Here is a 23,957-nt window from a genome sequence, read left to right on the forward strand (position 1 = left end):
ATAAATTGTAATCAAACTCCAGGCCGCAATTATGGACCGATCGTCACGAAATTTGGTGTGGAGGCCGGTTTCACATCAGAATAGATCGCTATTTTAATTGGTGATGATCGTGAAATATGTAGCTGGTGAAATGGACCAAAAACATAATTTTTATCCGATTTTGTATTTGCTCTGTAGGTCGCAATAATAGTCAGATCGAAATTTTAAGTAAGGTAAGAGTATATGATGAAAAGGTAGCTTGCAATTTGAGATGGTGATCAGATAATATTTAGAGGGTTAAATGGACCAAAACTCTTGTGTGAAAATTGCAAAAAATTTTAGTATACAGCTTATATCTTTATTCCTGGAAGAGACATTCTGGGCAAGTAAGCAATACTTGGAAGAGGAACGCTTGACCTTTATATTGATGTCAATTGTGTTGGTGTACATGATAAGATAACAGAGTTACAGCCTAATATATCCTGTTATTTGTTTGTAGTGTAATGATAAACACGCTAGAGGTCGCAATTATAGCCCAATAATCACGAAATTTTGCACGGGTTTGGGAGTTAGATGGAGGAAGATGCATACAATTTTGGATGATGATCTGATATTATTTAGCGGGTGAAATGGACCATTACATTTGTATGAAAAATAAAAAGAAAATAGAACTACTGATCTTCCCCCCGATGAAAATTGCAATAAAGTGTCTGCTAGATAACGGGCCTACTGCTTAATATATAATGTGTCCGTTTTGCCACCTTTTTTCAAAGCGATTCCCAACCAGGCAAAATCAAATTTTCAACGGTTGCAAAATGTTCTTCAGTAAGGTTTGCGACATTTTCTGAGTATTTCAGTCATGTAAAACTACGACACGTCGTTTGGACTCGGAGATAAGCTGTGGGTTCCATATCATTGAGCACTGTCCCTTTTGGGATGTTTGTGAAACAATTATGTTATTATTTAATCTTGGTGTGATACGGTACCAGAATCCACAAATTTACTTCTTACAATAAGTTTATATGTTCCATAAAGAAATTTTGATATGTGGAAAGCTAATTCCCAGGGGTAAAGGTGTAGGGTATGGCATGGTCGGCCCCGTCCGACTATAGCCTTGGCTTACTTGTTGGTATTAAGAAAAAAATCGTCATTCCAAATCTGTTTTCGTTACCAACTATGATTGTTGCGCGCAAAAGATATGACCGTTTTAATTATGCTAATTAGAAAAAATTCTAAAAAAATCCCGGCTTAATATAGTAAGCTGTTATATCCAATTGTCGTTAACTGAATTCGCACACTTTGAGAATATGCAAAAAAAAATCAAAAAGTTTCAATGGATTCGCGAAAAATTATATTTGTTAAATAATTTCACGTATTTACAAACATATTTTTGAAACAATAGCGCTTATACTTACAAAAAAATATATAAAAAAATTATAGCAGCATCCAGACATTGTGAGGAATAAAATGAAACCTAAGTCGTGAAGTTTGGAGCTATAGTATTCGTGTTATTTGCAAAAATACAATGAAAATGTGACGAAAAAAATAAAAATTATGTTATTCTAATTTTATTTTTTTATGGTTTTATAGGAAATGTTGAAGAAAAAATGATTGAGTTCTTCGTCATTTTCGTCCAAATTTCACGCAATAATGAAGATATTCCGTTGCAACAACTTTTTCACTTATAGTTTTCCTATTGGCGAATATTTTTAAAACATTATATTAAATCACAAGGAATTCCAATTGTGGCATAACATTAAAATAGTGTTATATTGAATATTACAACATTTGAAACGCATATAAACCGCGTAATAGTGGAAATCACAAGATGCGCATCCGATTTTCCAAAACAGCGAATCAATCCCTCTTATTTGATATACACTTTGTGAAATTCCATTTGACGACCACGATGTAGCATCAGTTGCATGTTAGGGTGCATAAAACAGTAAAATGCCCATAATTTCCACGAAGTACATTTGCATTTTATGCGCATCCGATTTTAATGATCACCATTAAAAAATGCATCATCCTATGTCATTTCAATGCGATCCATCAAGAACCGTGGATGTAGCATCGCACTCAGTTTTTAGAAAAAATCTATTATATCTCCGGATTCGCGAACGTTTTTCAATATCTGTTTTCGCACGTTTCGCTCTATTTATCCAAGTAGGAATAACACATCTAAAACGCGTCTAAATACGCGATATTTTCAAAAATATTTTTTGCATACTTTCGAAATTTGAGGGGTATCATATCCGCCGATCTAGTGGATAGATTTAGACGCGCAAAGGCTTGTTAGATTCAGAACGTAAAAAAAACTAAATTCACGCGGGTTTCCACTGAAATCGAAAGGCATTTGTAAGTTTTGAATCCAAAAAACTGTTTTTTTTTTTTAAATTACGCACAAAAATTTGGACTTTAAGCTGAGATTGGTGTGAACCTTTGAAGGCTACACGCCCGAGTTATACATCAAAAAATGCGTAATCGCGAGTACTACAATCTCATAATCTGTTTTTAAACGAGTACAGTTGCGCGTTCCGATTAGAGCAAAAATTCAAAAAACCCAATTTTTCAGTCTTCAAAATGTCAGCATCCGTTTGAGATTGATGCGGTGGTTATATTAAAAAATCATACACTAGAAACTTCATCTCTGAAGTGTATTCTTTAACTTCATCTTTGAACATTGTACTCTACATTGTATTGTAAAGCCACTAATTGAAAATTGACTTAAAAAAACACGTTTCCTTCAACGATTTTTTTTTTTATTTTTTACATTAATATGACCACAGCTTCCGCTCAAATTATAATTTTAAGAAATCCATCGGTGAATCGTGCTAAAACAGTTTATTTTACCTAAATGCGTTCAAAAGTTATGGTATATTACAACAATTCGCGAGATACAATACCCCATACCTCAGTTTCAACAGAATTTTCTACAAAAAGGCCGATATGTATGTTCTATATCTATATGTTACCATGTATATCAACTTATGTATGTATGACCGGACGGCTAACTTATGTCGTGCCCAGGTGTAGTGGAGTAGGGTATCACATGGTCGGCCCTGTAGGACTATAACCTTCTCTTACTTATTTTCTATAGTCATTTTAGTATAGAACAACTCAATTCCCCCCAAAAAAAAAATCTATTCTGCGAAATATTCCTCATAGAAAAACTCCATTCAGCTACATTCATCGATTAATACACCTATTTAGGTAAGGAGTTTTGTCGCATAATCACTTCAGCATTCAATTTTTCAACGTTGACTCTAACCTTAAAAGCAACAACCACAGATGTGTTGTTTTAAATTATTCTACCGCTAAAATGTAAAAATGCACTTAACAACTTTTAAGTACATGTTGTTGTACAACAAAAAAAAACAACATACTTATTAACTTTTAGTGATTGCAGAGAGAGTAACACTTGTTTGAGGTTTTACTTGATGACATTGACAAATACAACTAAATCCTCAACGCTGGTCCTTTTAGACTTGTTATTCCCCCTGCTGCTGTCGTTATTGGTTTTATTGCAGAGATGCACAAAATAAACAAAAACCAGAGCAAAAATAAACATATAACCCTTGGTGGACCATGCTTGAACCCTTGGGCACTAACATATAAACCAGAGTCACACCACAACGATATTATGAGATGTGATCTTCTTTAATCCATATCCATCCCACCCAAGATAGTCTTGGCCATTTGTTAGCTTTCTGTAGTGGCTTTTAGTTCCTCTTCACACAGTAACGGGTAAACACTTACCACCCGGTCAAAAGTTATATGCAGTAGTACATGTAGGTCTTTTACATGCGTTAACAAACAAACTGCAAAGCAATCAAACATAAATACACACCAGCACACATAAACACACACTGAGTAAAGCAAACTCTTTACATGCACACAGCCAGCCACCACATCCTCAAACAGGGCATAATGTATTTGCAAAAGACACTTCATGATTCACGAGAGAACATAACACAGATGCCAGTGAAGAGTCGCCAAAGGTCAGTTGGGTAGCTGAATGTGGTGCCAATAAAGGTGACCATGTTCCAAAGGATTATGGAAAAATTTCGCTGAACTGATTTTTTCTATAGAAAAAGTTCGCTGAACTAACTTGTTCTTTAAAAAAATTTCGCTGAACTGATTTTTCTATAAAAAAAAGTTCGCTGATCTGACTTTTTCCATAGAAAAATTTCGCTGAACTGAATTTTTCTATAAAAAAATGTTCGCTGAACCGACTTTTTCTATAGAAAAAGTTCGCTGAACTGACTTTTTGTATAGAAAAAGTTCGCTGAACTGACTTTTTGTATAGAAAAAGTTCGCTGAACTGACTTTTTGTATAGAAAAATTTCGCCGAACTGTCTTTTTCTATAGAAAAAGTTCGCCGAACTGTCTTTTTCTATAGAAAAAGTTCGCCGAACTGTCTTTTTCTATAGAAAAAGTTCGCCGAACTGTCTGTTTCTATAGAAAAAGTTCGCCGAACTGTCTTTTTCTATAGAAAAAGTTCGCCGAACTGTCTTTTTCTATAGAAAAAGTTCGCCGAACTGTCTTTTTCTATAGAAAAAGTTCGCCGAACTGTCTTTTTCTATAGAAAAAGTTCGCCGAACTGTCTTTTTCTATAGAAAAAGTTCGCCGAACTGTCTTTTTCTATAGAAAAAGTTCGCCGAACTGTCTTTTTCTATAGAAAAAGTTCGCCGAACTGTCTTTTTCTATAGAAAAAGATCGCCGAACTGTCTTTTTCTATAGAAAAAGATCGCCGAACTGTCTTTTTCTATAGAAAAAGTTCGCCGAACTGTCTTTTTCTATAGAAAAAGTTCGCCGAACTGTCTTTTTCTATAGAAAAAGTTCGCCGAACTGTCTTTTTCTATAGAAAAAGTTCGCCGAACTGTCTTTTTCTATAGAAAAAGTTCGCCGAACTGTCTTTTTCTATAGAAAAAGATCGCCGAACTGTCTTTTTCTATAGAAAAAGTTCGCCGAACTGTCTTTTTCTATAACAAAAAAAGTTCGCCAAACTGACTTTTTCTATAGAAAATGTTCACTAATTTTTTTTTCATACAATCAAGTTGGCTGCATTAACTTTTCCTACAAAGAAAGTTGGATGGATTTATTTTCTAGTACAAACAATTACTGAATCGACTTTTCTATAGAAAATATTGTAGAATTGATTTTCTCTATAGAAAAAGTTTACAGATTTGTAGAAAAAGTTTGTTGAACTGGATTGTGGTTTTTGAATTTGAATTTGAACTTTTCCGTTGAGAATGTTACTGAATTGAATTTTCTATAGAAAAAGTTTGCAGAATGAAGCAGTGTGTAAAAAAGAATTGAATTAAGATTTTCTGAATGAAATGCAATCATATTTGTATTGTTGTCTAATAAACTTCAAGTGACATTTTGGTTTTATAAAAATTGTGTCCTTGGTTTTTCTTCTTCCAAATGCAAAAATCACCCGTTCAATATTTTATATTTTACCCATATTTCTCCCACACAATCAAACAAAAGGGTAAAAATAATATTTGCTACAAAATATCACATTTTATTTGCAACAAATGCTATGAATTCTTAAGTTTCAAACTGATTCTCATTCATGGACAAAGGTATGTGACAATCAAATATGTGTTATAGAACCATAAAAAATCAATTCAGCGAACATTTTTTATAAAAAAGTCCATTCAACGAACTTTTTTTATAAAAAAAGTCAACTCAGCGAACTTTTCTATAGAAAAATCAATTCAGCGAAATTTTTCTACAGAAAATGTCAATTCAGCGAAATTTTTCTATGAAAATATCTATTCAGTGAACTTTTCTATAGAAAAGGTCAACTCAGCGAATTTTTTCTATAGAAAAAGTCAATTCAGCGAACATTTCTATAGAAAAAGTCAATTCAGCGAACCTTTTCTACAGAAGAAATCAATTCAGCGATTTTTTCTATAGAAAAACTCAATTCAGCGAACTTTTTCTATAAAAAAATCAATTCAGCGGACTTTTCTATAGAAAAATCAATTCAGCGAAATTTTTCTACAGAAAAAGTCAATTCAGCGAAATTTTTCTATGAAAATATCTATTCAGTGAACTTTTCTATAGAAAAGGTCAATTCAGCGAATTTTTTCTATAGAAAAAGTCAATTCAGCGAACCTTTTCTAAAGAAGAAGTCAATTCAGCGAAACTTTTCTAAAGAAGAAGTCGATTCAGCGAACTTTTTCTATAGAAAAAATCAAATCAGCGAACTTTTCTATAGAAAAATCAATTCAGCGAATATTTTTCGATAGAAAAAGTCAATTCAGCGAACTTTTTCTATAGATAAGGCAAATTCAGCGAACTCTTTCTATAGAAAAAGTCAACTCAGCGAACTTTTTCTATAGAAAAAGTCAGTTCAGCGAACTTTTTCTATAGATAAGGCAAATTCAGCGAAACTTTTTCTATAGAAAAAGTCAACTCAGCAAACTTTTTCTACGCAAAAGTCAACTCAGCGAACTTTTTCTATAGAAAAAGTCAACTCAGCGAACTTTTTCTATAGAAAAAGTTTGCTGAACTGACTTTTTCTACAGAAAAAGTTCGCTAAACTGACTTTTTCTACAGAAAAAGTTCGCTGAACTGACTTTTTCTACAGAAAAAGTTCGCTGAACTGACTTTTTCTACAGAAAAAGTTCGCTGAACTGACTTTTTCTACAGAAAAAGTTCGCTGAACTGACTTTTTCTACAGAAAAAGTTCGCTGAACTGACTTTTTCTACAGAAAAAGTTCGCTGAACTGACTTTTTCTACAGAAAAAGTTCGCTGAACTGACTTTTTCTACAGAAAAAGTTCGCTGAACTGACTTTTTCTACAGAAAAAGTTCGCTGAACTGACTTTTTCTACAGAAAAAGTTCGCTGAACTGACTTTTTCTACAGAAAAAGTTCGCTGAACTGACTTTTTCTACAGAAAAAGTTCAAAGTTCGCTGAACTGACTTTTTCTATAGAAAAAGTTCGCCGAACTGTCTTTTTCTATAGAAAAAGTTCGCCGAACTGTCTTTTCCTATAGAAAAAGTTCGCCGAACTGTCTTTTTCTATAGAAAAAGTTCGCCGAACTGTCTTTTTCTATAGAAAAAGTTCGCCGAACTGTCTTCTTCTATAGAAAAAGTTCGCCGAACTGTCTTTTTCTATAGAAAAAGTTCGCCGAACTGTCTTTTTCTATAGAAAAAGTTCGCCGAACTGTCTTTTTCTATAGAAAAAGTTCGCCGAACTGTCTTTTTCTATAGAAAAAGTTCGCCGAACTGTCTTTTTCTATAGAAAAAGTTCGCCGAACTGTCTTTTTCTATAGAAAAAGTTCGCCGAACTGTCTTTTTCTATAGAAAAAGTTCGCCGAACTGTCTTTTTCTATAGAAAAAGTTCGCCGAACTGTCTTCTTCTATAGAAAAAGTTCGCCGAACTGTCTTCTTCTATAGAAAAAGTTCGCCGAACTGTCTTCTTCTATAGAAAAAGTTCGCCGAACTGTCTTTTTCTATAGAAAAAGTTCGCCGAACTGTCTTTTTCTATAGAAAAAGTTCGCCGAACTGTCTTTTTCTATAGAAAAAGTTCGCCGAACTGTCTTTTTCTATAGAAAAAGTTCGCCGAACTGTCTTTTTCTATAGAAAAAGTTCGCCGAACTGTCTTTTTCTATAGAAAAAGTTCGCCGAACTGTCTTTTTCTATAGAAAAAGTTCGCCGAACTGTCTTTTTCTATAGAAAAAGTTCGCCGAACTGTCTTTCTCTATAGAAAAAGTTCGCCGAACTGTCTTTTTCTATAGAAAAAGTTCGCCGAACTGTCTTTTTCTATAGAAAAAGTTCGCCGAACTGTCTTTTTCTATAGAAAAAGTTCGCCGAACTGTCTTTTTCTATAGAAAAAGTTCGCCGAACTGTCTTTTTCTATAGAAAAAGTTCGCCGAACTGTCTTTTTCTATAGAAAAAGTTCGCCGAACTGTCTTTTTCTATAGAAAAAGTTCGCCGAACTGTCTTTTTCTATAGAAAAAGTTCGCCGAACTGTCTTTTTCTATAGAAAAAGTTCGCCGAACTGTCTTTTTCTATAGAAAAAGTTCGCCGAACTGTCTTTTTCTATAGAAAAAGTTCGCCGAACTGTCTTTTTCTATAGAAAAAGTTCGCCGAACTGTCTTTTTCTATAGAAAAAGTTCGCCGAACTGTCTTTTTCTATAGAAAAAGTTCGCCGAACTGTCTTTTTCTACAGAAAAAGATCGCCGAACTGTCTTTTTCTATAGAAAAAGTTCGCCGAACTGTCTTTTTCTATAGAAAAAGTTCGCCGAACTGTCTTTTTCTATAGAAAAAGTTCGCCGAACTGTCTTTTTCTATAACAAAAAAAGTTCGCCAAACTGACTTTTTCTATAGAAAATGTTCACTAATTTTTTTTTCATACAAACAAGTTGGCTGCATTAACTTTTCCTACAAAGAAAGTTGGATGGATTTATTTTCTAGTACAAACAATTACTGAATCGACTTTTCTATAGAAAATATTGTAGAATTGATTTTCTCTATAGAAAAGTTTACAGATTTGTAGAAAAAGTTTGTTGAACTGGATTGTGGTTTTTGAATTTGAATTTGAACTTTTCCGTTGAGAATGTTACTGAATTGAATTTTCTATAGAAAAAGTTTGCAGAATGAAGCAGTGTGTAAAAAAGAATTGAATTAAGATTTTCTGAATGAAATGCAATCATATTTGTATTGTTGTCTAATAAACTTCAAGTGACATTTTGGTTTTATAAAAATTGTGTCCTTGGTTTTTCTTCTTCCAAATGCAAAAATCACCCGTTCAATATTTTATATTTTACCCATATTTCTCCCACACAATCAAACAAAAGGGTAAAAATAATATTTGCTACAAAATATCACATTTTATTTGCAACAAATGCTATGAATTCTTAAGTTTCAAACTGATTCTCATTCATGGACAAAGGTATGTGACAATCAAATATGTGTTATAGAACCATAAAAATCAATTCAGCGAACATTTTTTATAAAAAAGTCCATTCAACGAACTTTTTTTATAAAAAAAGTCAACTCAGCGAACTTTTCTATAGAAAAATCAATTCAGCGAAATTTTTCTACAGAAAAAGTCAATTCAGCGAAATTTTTCTATGAAAATATCTATTCAGTGAACTTTTCTATAGAAAAGGTCAACTCAGCGAATTTTTTCTATAGAAAAAGTCAATTCAGCGAACATTTCTATAGAAAAAGTCAATTCAGCGAACCTTTTCTACAGAAGAAATCAATTCAGCGATTTTTTCTATAGAAAAACTCAATTCAGCGAACTTTTTCTATAAAAAAATCAATTCAGCGAACTTTTCTATAGAAAAATCAATTCAGCGAAATTTTTCTACAGAAAAAGTCAATTCAGCGAAATTTTTCTATGAAAATATCTATTCAGTGAACTTTTCTATAGAAAAGGTCAATTCAGCGAATTTTTTCTATAGAAAAAGTCAATTAAGCGAACCTTTTCTAAAGAAGAAGTCAATTCAGCGAAACTTTTCTAAAGAAGAAGTCGATTCAGCGAACTTTTTCTATAGAAAAAATCAAATCGGCGAACTTTTCTATAGAAAAATCAATTCAGCGAATATTTTTCGATAGAAAAAGTCAATTCAGCGAACTTTTTCTATAGATAAGGCAAATTCAGCGAACTCTTTCTATAGAAAAAGTCAACTCAGCGAACTTTTTCTATAGAAAAAGTCAACTCAGCGAACTTTTTCTATAGAAAAAGTCAACTCAGCGAACTTTTTCTATAGAAAAAGTCAACTCAGCGAACTTTTTCTATAGAAAAAGTCAACTCAGCGAACTTTTTCTATAGATAAAGTCAGTTCAGCGAACTTTTTCTATAGATAAGGCAAATTCAGCGAACTTTTTCTATAGAAAAAGTCAACTCAGCAAACTTTTTCTACGCAAAAGTCAACTCAGCAAACTTTTTCTACAGAAAAAGTCAACTCAGCGAACTTTTCCTATAGAAAAAGTCAACTCAGCGAACTTTTCCTATAGAAAAAGTCAACTCAGCGAACTTTTTCTATAGAAAAAGTCAACTCAGCGAACTTTTTCTATAGAAAAAGTCAATTCAACTGCCCTTTCTGCATCCTTCTATCGCCCGCAAAAATAACCACATACTTTGATGGTATGGCTGTCCATCCATTCTTTCTTATTGCCGCACATGTAACAAAATGTCAAACTATATTTCATACAGTGAGTCAATTAAGTATTTTGCCTCTTTAGAAAATTGAAAAATTTTCAATAAATTCGTTTGAAACCATCAAATTAGTGGTCAAAAAGTCCAATATTTATGTGTAATATGTTTGTGGGTAGTTTAGTATCCCATATCTGCAAGAAACGCAGCGAAAGGCTTAATGGTCTTCTAGATATTGACCAAAATCTATAACAACATAAAATATTTTACCTCAAAAAAGTATTTTGCCTTTTACATATTTTTTGAGAAAAAGACATTTTTGTTACACGCTAAAGATTTTTATTGTAACCGTTGGAGATTATGACATTATGCAACTGTTTCGGCACCAGTTCTACCAGCTTGCGACATGTTTACGCGGTTATTTTCTCCAATTTTCTTACATTAATTTCTTTGGCAATATGTTTTATTAATTTTGGTCATTACCGTTATTAATCTCTAAGAAAATCAGTGAAAAATGATTCGCCGCTACCTTCAAATCATAACAAAAACTTAAAAAGTAAATAAAAAGCTAAGATGCATCGCGAATAGTGAAAGAAATTATAGTTTGGAACTATGAAAATCAAGAACAGAGGCAAAAAAAATATTTAAAAAATCGCGAAGATCACTCCTGACCGCTTCCAAAAATGAATCGTGTCTTCAATACTAATCTCGGAACCAATGTCTTGCATAAATTGCCCACAAGTTTCCAAAATCCAGCTGAATTGAGTTTGCTGTTGTTAAACTCAGCTGAATTAAGGTTTTCTTTGAAAAAAACTTCGCTGAATTGAAAAATGTGGCTGAATTGAATTAGCGTTTTCTATAGAAAAATTTAATTGAGCTATTCTATTGAAAAGTGTAGCTGAATTGAGTTTTTACATAGAAAACCCTAGCTAAATTCTGTTTTTCTAAGGAAAAATTTTGCTGAATTGAGTTCTTCGATATAAGAACTTCACTGAGTTGATAACTCTGCTAGATTAATTGAGTTTTTCTGCGATGAATTGAGTACTTCTATTGAATTGAGTTTGTCTCTTGTTAAACTGTGCTTAATTGAGTTTTTCTAAAGAAAAATCTAGCCGAATTAAGTTATTTCTTTAACAAAAAAACGTAGCTGATTTCAGTTGTTCTCTTGAAAACCTCTTTTGTGTTAAGTTTTCCTATAGTAGGTTTTGAAATTCGTTTTATATTAAAAACGTAGCTGAATTTAATTTTTTTATAGAAGAACGTATGTGAATTGAGTTTCTTTATAAAAAGGGGTGCTGAATTGAGTTATTCCATTGAAAAACGTAGCTAAGTTGCGATCTTCGATCAAAACATCAATTCAGGAACATGTTCCACAGAAATACTTAATCCCTCTAACTTTTTACCATGGCACAATTACCGTGGTATGACACCAGCTGTTCGAATATGAAAAGTCGAATCCCTTTAAAAAAAATTGAGATGAATTGAGTTTTTCTATAGAAAAACGATGCTAAATAGTTTTTCTTTTAACAAATGCAGTGCTGAATTGTGTTTTTCTACTAAAAACCTTAGCTGAATTTAATTTTTGTACAGAACAACCTTGCTGAATTGAGTTCTTCTACAACGAAATGGGAGATAAATTTAATTTTTCCCTAACACAGTAGCTGAATAGCGCTCTTCTATAGACAAACACAGCTGAATTGAGTTTATCAATAGAAAAACGTTGCTGTATAATTTTTTTTACAAAACTGTGCTGAATTCAGTTTTTCTTTAGAAAAAACTTGGCTTAGAAGTTTTCAATAGAAAAATGATGCTGAATTTAATTTTTATATAGAAGAATGTTGCTGAATTGAGGATTTTTACAAAAAGGGTGCTGAATTGAGTTTTTCTATAGCAAAACTTTACTGAATTCATTTTTTTTACAAAAACTATGCTGAATAGTGCTTTTCTCTAGAAAAATTTTACGAACGAGAGTTTTTTCATACAAAAACTTCATGAATCGAGTTTTTCTACGGAAAAGCGTAGACGAATTGAGATTTTTTATAGGTAAATCTAGCCGAATTAATTTTTTAGGTTGAAAATCTTTAATGAATTGAGATTTTTTATAAAAAAGCGTAGCCTGTTCACTGAATTACCTGTTTTCACTCCACAATGTATCCCCTCTACAAAAGAACAAGAAGCATCAAAATTTCACAATAAGGCTGCAATGTGTCATGCAAAATGAAACTAAAAAACAATGTGATATCTCTGCCCGTTCCTTCCGCATTATAAGGAACAAAAAAAAAAAAAAACAAACGAAAAATATAATTTTGCAACAAAACGACACATGTTCAACAACTACCTACAGGCAAATGAATTTACCACCGAACGCAGAAGCCCGGTAACACAGACCATTTTACATAAAACATGCAGGAGATGATGTTCCGGACTGCATGTACTACACAACACACCGAACCACTGAACAAAATTCAGTTACAGTATTACAGTATGCAAATATCTTCGAATATAAATGAGCTTTTATAAGAGGGGAGTTGCTGCTTCTGAAGCAAATCTAGTAGTAGATTGTCCTTGAGTATAAGTTTATTTCATTTTTTTCTTTTTTACTTTCGTGGAAAGTCCTTTTGCTTAACGTCCAATTGTGATGTGCTGCAATCTAAAAAACATGGTCTCCAAGTATTTGTTTACACCAATGGTGAGCTTTTTGTTATTTATTTTGGCCACAATGCATTTGTAACATAAGTGTAGATATATGTGTGTAAGTGTGTACTGACATACACGTAGGAATCTAAGGATATGTTAACATGTTCCCAGTACTAAGATTTCAAATAATCAAATGCGAAACATGACAACACTTACAAGTAGTGTAGTGTAAGACAAGGCATGGTTGAACATGTTCGTTGTGCAGCTGTTAAATGCTAAATAGTCTGGAATTCAATTAGACCTTAAAGGGAATGTCATTAGTATTAAAGGTAAAGCAGGATATGAAGATCTGTTGAAAATTGTTGTGTATTTGTTGTGCTGTTAAAAATAGTTCATTGAATTGACTTTTCTAAAAACGGCTTTCAAAGGAAAAACAAATTAGAAAGGCAATAAGTGAATTTTTTCTATAAAAACGTCAATTCAGCAAACTTTTTGCTACGGAAAATGTCAATTCAGCGAGCTTTTTCTATAAAAAAATTCAATTCAGCGAATCTTTTTCTAGAGACAAAGTCAATTCTGCGAACATTATCTATAGAAAAATACAATTCAGCGAATTTTTCTATAGAAAAAATCAATTCAGAGAACTTTTTTTTTTAGAAAACCCCAATTCAGCGCACTTTTTCTATAGAAAAGCCCAATTCATCGAACTTTTCCTACAGAAAAAGCCAATTCAGCTATTTTGTTCTATAAAAAGGTAAATTCACCGAGCTTTTTCTATAGAAAAAGCGAACCTTTTCTATAGAAAAGTCAATTCAGCTAACTTTTTCTATAAAAAATTCAATTCAGCTATTTTTTTCTCAAGAAAAATTCAATTCAGCGAACGTTTTTCTAGAGACAAAGTCAATTCAGCGAAATTTATCTATAGAAAAAGTCAATTCGACGAACTTTTTCTGTAGACAAAATCAATTCCGCAAACTTTTTTTTATAGAAAAACCCAATTCAGCGAAATTTTTCTTTAGAAAAGCCCAATTCAGCGAACTTTTCCTACATCAATTTAGCTAACTTTTTCAATAGAAAAATTAATTAAGCTAACTTTTTCTAACTTTCCCCAAGGAAAACTCAGTTAAGCGAACTTTTTCTAAAGAAAACTCAGTTTACTCTCAGTTGGGGCTCTTTCTATGGAAAAATCTGATAAGCGAAAGTTTTTTTAGAAGAAGCAAATACAGATAACGTTTTCTATAGGAAAATTATTTCAGCGAATTTTTCTTACAGAAAAAGTAAAAAATTCGCTAATATTTTCAGCCAACGTTTTCTATAGAAAAAGTCAACTCAGCAAACTTTTTCTATAAATGAACAATAATTCAGCGAACTTTTTCTATAGAACAATTCAATTCTGGGACATTTTTCTGTAGAAAAGTTCAATTCAGCAAACTTTCTTTTATAGAAGGGGTCAATTCATGAACCGTTTCTGTAGAAAATGCCATATCAGAGAACATATTTGAATTCAGCTAACTATTTTTATAGGAAAAAACATTTCAACGAACATTTTCTATAGAAAAATGTCAATTCAGCGAACTTTTTCTATAGAAAAAGTCAATGCAGTGAACTTTTTTATAGAAAAAGTCAATTCAGCGAACTTTTTCTATAGAACAGTCAATTCAGCAAACTTTTTCTATAGAGAAAATCAATTCAGCAAACTGTTTCTATAAAATAAGTGAATTTAGCGAATTTTTTCTATTTAAAATGTCAATTCAGCGAACTTATTATATTGAAATAATCAATTCAGCCAACTTTTTTTATAGAAAAAGTCAATACAGCTGACTTTTTCAATAGAAAAAGTCAATTAAACTAACGTTTTCTATAGAGAAAATCAATTCAGCAAACTGTTTATATAAAAAAAGTGAATTTAGCGAACTTTTTATATTGAAATAGTCAATTCAGCCAACTTTTTCTATTGAAAAAGTCAATTCAGCCAACTTTTTCTATAGAGAAAGTCAATTCAGCCAAATTTTTCTATAGAAAATGTCAATTCAGCCAACTTTTTCTATAGAGAAAGTCAATTCAGCCTACTTTTTGTACAGAAGAAGTCAATTTAGCCAACTTTTTTTACAGAAAAAGTCAATTCGGCACTTTTTCTACAGAAAAACTCAATTTTTTCTATTGAAAATGTCAATTCAGCGAACTTTTTATATTGAAATAGTCAATTCAGCCAATTTTTTCTATAGAAAAAGTCAATTCAGCCAAATTTTTCTATAGAAAAAGTCAATTCAGCCAACTTTTTCTATAGAGAAAGTCAATTCAGCCAACTTTTTTTATAGAAAAAGTCAATTCAGCCAACTTTTTTATAGAAAAAGTCAATTCGACGAACTTTTTCTATCGAAAAAGTCAATTCGTTGAATTTTTCTATAGAAAAATTCAATTTGGCGAACTTTTTCTATAGAAAAATTCAATTTGGCGAACCCTTTCTATAGAAAAAGTCAATTCGGTGAACAAAGTCAATTCCGCAATTTGTTCTATAGAAAAAGTAAGATATGTGAACTTTGTCAGTTAAGTGAAGTGAAAGAAAAAGTTAGTCATTCAAGAAAACGTCAATTCTATGGACAAAGTCAATTGCACAAATTTTTCAATAGAAAAAGTCAGATAAGTGAACTTTATCTATAGAATAAGTCAGTTAAGAAAACTTTTTCTACAGAGAACTCTGCGAACTTTTCCTATAGCAAAATTTATTCAGCTGACTTTTTTTTACAAAACTTTTTATTTAATTGTGCGTTGACTTGTAGAAATGCATCACTGACTATTATCACTATTATCTCTAAAAATTTTGCTGAAAATAGAAAATTTAGCTCAATTAACTTTTTCCGTCGGTTTGCCGGAACGAATTTTTCTAAGAAAAGGCTCTCATAAATTGATTTTTTTTATAAAAAAAATTGGATGAATTAATGTTTTGAAGAGAAAATAATTATCTTCTTAAAACTGCTAGCTTTCTAATTCATGCCTTTAAGAATAAGACATTAATAACCAAAACTGTGACCCAAATGTTCCATTCATGAGTAGTATGAATAAAAATGTTCACCAGATTTTCTTTGTGTGGCATCCTTTGTCCCGGTTAGCACAATTAAAATTGTTGAATGGTGAAATATAACAGCCTGACTTTCCTTCCAGAATGCAGGATGCTATTCTTACTCAATTGTCATCTAGCTTGAAGTGCGAAACGCAGCACAACCGTAACGTGTGCTTATTTCAAATTTGTATGTAGAAACGAAAAGGTATATTTTTTAAGTGATGACACAATAACATGTGTGTCGGTATATATGTGTGAGTGTGTTTATATTTTGTTCAGAAGCTCTAATTTACGTTGGGTCACCTCACCATATGTCTTAGTGGCAGAGAAACAGTGGGATTTCAACAGATTTAAATACCTATTTTTCTTATAAATGGCCCATAGTCATTTGGTATAGATACATAGGTACCAAGACTGAAGAATAATCGGACATGCCCGTTTATGATGCCTTTTGCAATTTACCATCTACATTTGTTCTTTCGTGGAAGGCATAAATATACGACAATTGAAGCCAAATGTGTATAGTGTAAAAAAAACATATAATGACCGAGTGTAAGTGACACAAAGTCTAACCATGCGACCAACAGCAAGTGACAGTGTCATGCTGTTAGACCGACCACCAGCCACATGTGGAATATTGTTTTTGATGTTGTACAGTCATGTGGCTCTATACGTGTCTAGCTGTGATACCCTACATAAGGCAATGTGAGCACCTGTAGTTTGCTGTCACAAAAACGAACATAACTGTGCATGTAGAGACAACACATTGTACAATGGACAATGTACATTGTACAAAATCCGGGGGCTCGATTTTCACCGTAGACATATGGTCTAGTGAACTTTTTTGCTCAGTACAATCCCAAGAATCAGAAACTCCAGGCGCCCACCATCACTTTTTTTCCTTCCATACAAATTGCCCCGGCCTATTGTACATATATAAATTTTACTCTCTTTGTCCACTGATCAAAATGTTGTTGTGTTTGAAATTTTTCGGACTTGTGAAAAATTAGCTGTTTAAAAAAATCAATATTTATCGTTCAACCACTCAAAGGTTATATACAATACAGTTTTTCTTAAATGGTAATCAGTACTCAGTGGTGAGTAAGTGAAGGCTATTTCTTTGTTAAAACAAACAAAGAAACGAAGTCGTGCAGGTTCGTATGCCAAAGGAAGACGACGGTTTTTGTTTAATTATACCCTACACCACTATGTGGAAAGGGTATTATAAGTTTGTTTTCGGAAAATTCATGTAACACCGCGAAATATTCGTCGGAGACCCCCAATGTGGTATACCAATCTTCATATCTCGGCGAGATAAAGCGATTTTGAGATGTGTGTCCGTCCGTGTGTCCGTCTGTCCATTATAAATTGTAATCAAACTCCAGGTCGCAATTATGGACCGATCGTCACGAAATTTGGTATGGAAGTCGGTTTCGCATCAGAATAGATCGCTATTTTAAATGGTGATGATCGTGAAATATTTAGCGGGTGAAATGGACCAAAAACATAATTTGTATTTGATTTTAAAGCAGCTCTGTAGGTCGCAATAATAGTCCGATCGCCTCGAAATTTTAAATAAAGTAAGAGTATATGACAAAGAAGAAGCTTGTAATTGGAGATGGCGATCAGATAATATTTAGAGGGTTAAATGGACCACAACTTTTGTGTGAAAATTGTGAAAATTTTTAATAAACAGCTTATATCTTTGTTCCTCAAAGACACCTTCCCCACTCGAGAGTTATATTTGGTAGACGATCTCTTGAGCTTTCAATTGATGTCAATTATGTTGATGTACTTGATCAGATAACAGAGTTACAGTCTAATATATCCAGTTTTTTCTTTGCAATTATAGCTCAATAGTCACGAAATTTTGCACGAGGTAAGAGTTTAGGTTGAAGAAAATGCCTCTAATTTTGCATGATGATCTGATATTATTTAGCGGTTGACATAGACCATTACTTTTGTATGAAAAATACATACATATACCGGCATATACCGCAAAGTAGCCTACATATTGAAAAATAACTACTGATCTTTCCCCTGATGCAAATTGCAATAATGTGTCTGCTAAATAACGGCCCTACTGACTAATATATTATGGGTTTTGTGTAGAGATCCAAAATGTCCTCCCATGCTACAAATTGTCTCTATCATGACAGAAAAGTTTTCAGTTGAGTTATCAAATTGGATGTTTTATACAAATATTACAGCATGGAGTCGCCTCGCCACCTATTTTGTACCTCAGAATTTACAGTAAATGGGATACATACAAAATACGACCAAAGATGTGTTTCATCGAAATAATGGTTTTTGACCCCAAGTATGTTTGGGCGAAATTTGTTTCAGACAATTTGGAGTCGATTTAGCGCTGTCCGTTCATCTGTCCCCTTACTCCCTAGCTGGATAGTGCGCATGATAACTCTCGAACGAACCTACCGATTCGAACCAAATGTTATACTTCGTAATATTTTGCCCAAGGGAGACGATAGATGTCTCCCTTGTCCCGTATGGGATTTTTGTGGAACAATTATTATACTATTTTGCCCAAACTTAGTTAAAGTTCAAATATAGGCTTAAAGGTCCACACCTCCCATACAAAAGTTCAAATTTTTTTCGAAAAATTGTGTGAACGATAACTGTCGAAGTGAGCAATCGACCGATAGATCGGGTAAGACTATATCGATCCACACCTTCGGGTACGTCCCACACAAAATTCGGAAAAGTTAAATTTTTCGAGTCCTCTCGAATCGTTTTGAATTGTTTCAGCAGATTGTCCTTGCGATCCCCTTTACGATGGTACAATTGCAATGGCAAGTCCATACTTCCTGAGATTATGGCCGAAAACCTCCAAGAAACCCTGAAAAACGAACAAGAAACCTAAATAAAATGGCAAATCCGCAAAATAACTCTCAAGGGGATTTTCTGTTTGGTCCAAACTTTGCACATCGTATTATTTCTTCCCGTCATGCATCAGGTTGGAATACGGACTACATCGGTCTCGTTCTTCGAGTACCTTCCACGCAAAACTTGGGAAAAGTGCAGTTCTAGGACCCATATCGGGTCCATTTGATTTTTTTAAGAAGGTTCTTTTCGCCTATTGCAACGGCACAATTTTTCCGGGGTGAGTTCATACTTCCTGAGATAATGGTCCAAAAGTTCTAAAAACCCCTGCCGGCTCCAACTAAAATTACAAATCCGAAAAATAATTATCAAACTTTTTGAAAAATCAGAAGTTAGCTTAATAAAATTGATTTGGTATAGCCCCACATTACGATACCTACAGATTCCGCGTATTTTGAAGCAAACTCGTGATACAATATCAATATATTTCTATACGGCATAATTATTGTGTTTGTTTCTTTTTTTGGTCAGGGGCTGAGGTTATATCACCGTTAGCGCAACTCACTTATACTATCTTCTTTGGTGTGTAATTGAGTATAAATAATTTTGGGATTTATAAATTTGTTTGCATGCAAATTATTTGAATTTCTATTCATTATTAGTTATTTCTACCAGTATAAAATATATACTTTATATCACAATATGTACCTACAATTAATTATTTTCGAAATACCCTGAAAAGCACGAAACAATGTGAGGTACAAGTGGACAATTTTTGGACGATAGATCTTCAATAAACTCACAATTTTCCGAAATATCAAATATCAGAGATATAGCAAATTGCATTATATAAATGTATTTATTTTAGGTTATTCCAAAAAGGAAACTGATATTCAGAGACAGTTTGAAGATGTAGCAGGAGGGGCTAATCAATGTGAATTTTCCAATTTTCGAATATTTTTTAGACATGTATAATTTATATAATTGTTCCACAAACATACCAGTAGGGACAATGGAGGCTTGTCTTATATCAATGGATTCATATTAAGTTATTGATATGTGACCTAGTTTTTATCGCCGAGTCCGAACGGCGTGTTCTAAGTTGCCACTTGTAGAGACGTTTTTCATGGCCGAAATACTCAGGAAATAACACAAACATTACTAAGGGGTTTAGGGGTTCTTTAGGTTTTCACGATTTTGCTTTGAAACCGCGAGTCCTATGAAAATGGGTCTAAAGAAAATGTTGTAGCTGTGAAAATTCTCCACAAGATTGATTTTTATGATATTTTCGTAGGTTTAACCATTTTTGAGATATAGAAGTTCAAATTGAGACAATGCACTGACTGTATCGCCTCCTTATAAAACAATGTCATGCGGGTGCACCATAACTAACTTTTGATGAAAACCGCTTACTATGTGAACATTTCGCGGATTAGGAGGGTTGGCGTTTTTTGTTTGGGATGACGACTTCTATTTTGTTTTTCAAAATAGTCAGGCTTAATCCCATAGTCGTTGGATTCTGAAACAGCAATATTCAAGATAAGAAAAATAAAAAAAACAGAAAAAATCTCCGAAGGGATTAAATAAATCGCGATCAAAATTCACAATTTTAGTTTTTTTTAGGTTTTCACCGCAAGTCGTATCGAAATCAGTCTAAAGAAAATGTTGTTGCTGAGAAAGTTCTCTTCAAGACTGACCTTTAGGCTTTTTCGTAGGTTTTACCATTTTTGAGATATAGAGGTTCAGTTAAAATTTTTAGGTTTTTATCTTAAGTCTTCAAGATTTTGCTTGAAAACCGCAAGTCATATCAAAATGGGACTAAAGAAAATGTTGAAGCTGTGAAAATTCTCTACAAGATTGGATGATTTATTTTTTCCTAGATTGTACCATTTTCAAGATATATAAGTTTAATTTGGGAAATTGCAGTAATGACATTGTTTTATAAGGAGGCGATAAAGTCAGTGCATTGTCTCAATTTGAACTTCTATATCTCAAAAACCTACAAAAATAAATAAAACCTACAAAAATATTATAAAGGTCAATCTTGTGGAGAATTTTCACAGCTACAACATTTTCTTAGACCCATTTTCATAGGACTCGCGGTTTCCAAGCAAAATCGTGAAAACCTAAATTTAAAAATCCCTCCGGCAATTTTTTGTTTGTTTCTTGATATTTCTCATCTATGAGCATTGTAGTTTCAGAATCAGCAAAAACTTCCCAGGTGTAAGCACCTTCCATTTAAATTTGGTTAAGGCACACCGTGTTGTATCAGCTTTCCCAATAAACAATAAAAAACGCCACCAATGTTCCATTTGAGAAACACTTGCACTGTTTGCGTATGGTTGGTTATGGCTAGAAAAAGCTACCAACAACATTTTGTTGTGTTGTTTTCGTTGAAATTCAACGACACACAACAGTGGAAGAAGGTTTGCTTTGTTTTGCAAACACTTTCGTCAGGGTTGTGTGAGGCTGCCAAAGAAAAACTTCTCATTGAAGTTTTTTCTTGGCTCACCTTTGTACTTCGAGCTGACGATTGATGTTTGGGTATAAAAAGTTTTTTTGTTGAAGAGTTATTGAATAATAACTTCGGTGGAGAATATCCACAAACAAGAAACAAGAGAACTGATGAGATCCAGTGGCGAGGATCGAAACTAGTCTTCCCTGCCTTGCCCCTTGGCGAACAATGCCAAACTTTTTCCACTAAAAAAAATAGTTGTTTTAAAATATTAAAACAACAATGAGATTAAGCCAGACTATTTATTAATTTTTTAGAATTGCTTAACACATTAATTCTTTATAAAAGTTAAAAAAATTAAGATTTATTAGATTTTATTATTTTTAAGAATAATAACAGTATTATTATTATGTATTTATTGTGTATTAATTAACCCTTTGTGGCCCGATGTTGCCTGTGGGCAATTTTGCATGTTTGTGTGTGCGTATTTCCCACACCGTTTGAGATATTTATAAATACTAAGGGGTGTCGGTAGACTGATTTCAGAAGAATAAAAAATGGAAATTACTTTTAAATAAATAGCTAGATTGGCGAAGTTATGCTTGTTTAAGTATAAGTAATCGAGTACAAATTTGGACATGAATTATTTTATAAAATGCCGTTAAATGGCAAACGAATTGAATAATTGCAGCCAACATTAGGCCTGTTCGATAACTTCGCAAGTAAAAAGTATTTGCAAGTTCTTGCAACTACTTGCAAGTTCTGTCAGTTCTCTTTTACTGAACAAGTTTGTTATCGAACAGCATTTTGTAAAAGTTTGTACAAATTTGTACAAACTTTTGAGTTATCGTACAGACCTATTTTTTGAAAAATCCTACTGAGATATTGATCTAACAAAATAAAAAAACAAACATGCAATTTACAGTTCCAATTAGTAGTTACAAATTTTTGAAATTTCGAAGTTACCTGTGGGCAACGTTGGGCCATTGTGGTAATAAAGTGGTTACATTAGTAGAAGTCGAAAATGCTGGTTAGTGGTATTCAATGAAATACAAAGGGTAATTGGGACATTCGGGGTTGTGAAAAATGCTGTATTTATATTGTTATTCGAAGACTGGACTTGAATCAAGGGGAGATTGACACAGTTTTTGGTGAATATACATATTACATGTTATGAACTTGTATGATATCAAGCGAATATCTGTTCAAATATCGATGATGATAATTTTATGTATTGGATGAAGATCAATATTATCAGGTTTAGAGTCTACATACAAAATAGAAAATATTTTTCAAACGCTTCTACTCTGAAAAATGTCAATATGAGCATTTCAGGTTATATGAACACCACCATATACTTCAAAATTGGCTAATTTGTGAACTATATATTCCATTAAATTTCCATCAATTTTCTTCTAGAATTAAACAAACTCATAAGATTATGCTTTTCCACATCACGAATAATGAAAAATCTAACGATAATAAAAAGACTTAAGAATCAAACTGTGTTCGTTTTCCGATGCTGGCCACAGGCAACATTTGGTAACTCCCTAACTGCAAGGAATTGATAAGAATGTTTTGCATAAAGGACTTATTTTTGCGATTACTAATCATAATAAATATGAAAAATATTCTTATCTCTACGGAAAAAAATTCGGGGTTCAAAGGGTTAAACATTTTTAAACAATCAAAATGTTTTTCTTGGTATTCCAAATATGTTTTGTTAAAAAACATAATACCCGAGTATATTAACAAAGTATTTTATTATCTCCATCTAACAATGGCAATGTAAATTTTGACATGATTTAGTTCTTATTTTTTAATAGACAACAATAAACATCAAAGTATGGAGTCACATTGTAAAATACAACGTCTGGTTATGGTTTTAAATAAAAAACTTAAGTATGTAGTAGTTATTTTATATTCGAACTAGCGGACCCGGTCCACGTTGCTGGCCCTTGAAACAGTTTTATGTTACCTTAAGTCAGCAATTGTGGTTTTCTTGCATCGCTAATTAGTCGGGATCTGCAAGTGACTATAAATAAACAAGTAAGCAAATGCTATAGTCGGACGGAGCCGACCATGTGATACCCTACACCACAACCTGTAGGAATTAGCTATGTGCAACCGCATTGCACGCTGAATGTCCGGGTATGATTCCCAGGCCTGCCCACATCAAATTCTCAACGGTGGCATAATACACCTTTGTAATGCTGCCGATATTTCCTGATTATTTCAGCCATGAAAAACTTCTCTACAAGTGGCAACTTGTACACAACTTGATTCGGCGATAAAAATACGTCTTATATCAATGACATAACATGAATTCATTGGTATACGATAAGCCTCCCTTGTCCCAACTGGGATTTTGTGGAACAATTTTTTAAATTATACAATTCAAAACAATATGCCAAAATTGGAAAATTCACATTGATTGTGGGTTTATTGAAGATCTATCGTCCTCACATATGCTTGGTAATGCACGCAGTTTTGTGATTTTCAGGGCATTTCGAAAATAGTTCATTGTGGTTATATATGGTAACATGGGGCGCCTTCGCCACGTTTTTGTTCAAAATGTTCTCATATCGACATCATTAAAGTTTTTCCAAATATTATTTTTGGTAAGAATATTAGCATATCTTGACAATAAGTTTTGATATATAAATTATTAAAATTTTGTTTTTAAAATATTATTTTTGAGAATTTACAAAATGTCTAAAAAGTGGCGAAGCCTCCCCACCCATGGGGTAGCTTCGCCATCGACATAGGATATATATCAACGGACTCTAAAACTGGCATTTACCATACTTCCTCTTCAAATATCAACATTATGCATAAAAGGAACATGTTTTCTATT

The sequence above is a fragment of the Musca autumnalis genome, unplaced genomic scaffold, assembly GCF_047663935.1.
Source record: "Musca autumnalis isolate F117 unplaced genomic scaffold, ASM4766393v1 scaffold_3, whole genome shotgun sequence".
Classification (NCBI taxonomy): Eukaryota; Metazoa; Arthropoda; class Insecta; order Diptera; family Muscidae; genus Musca; species Musca autumnalis.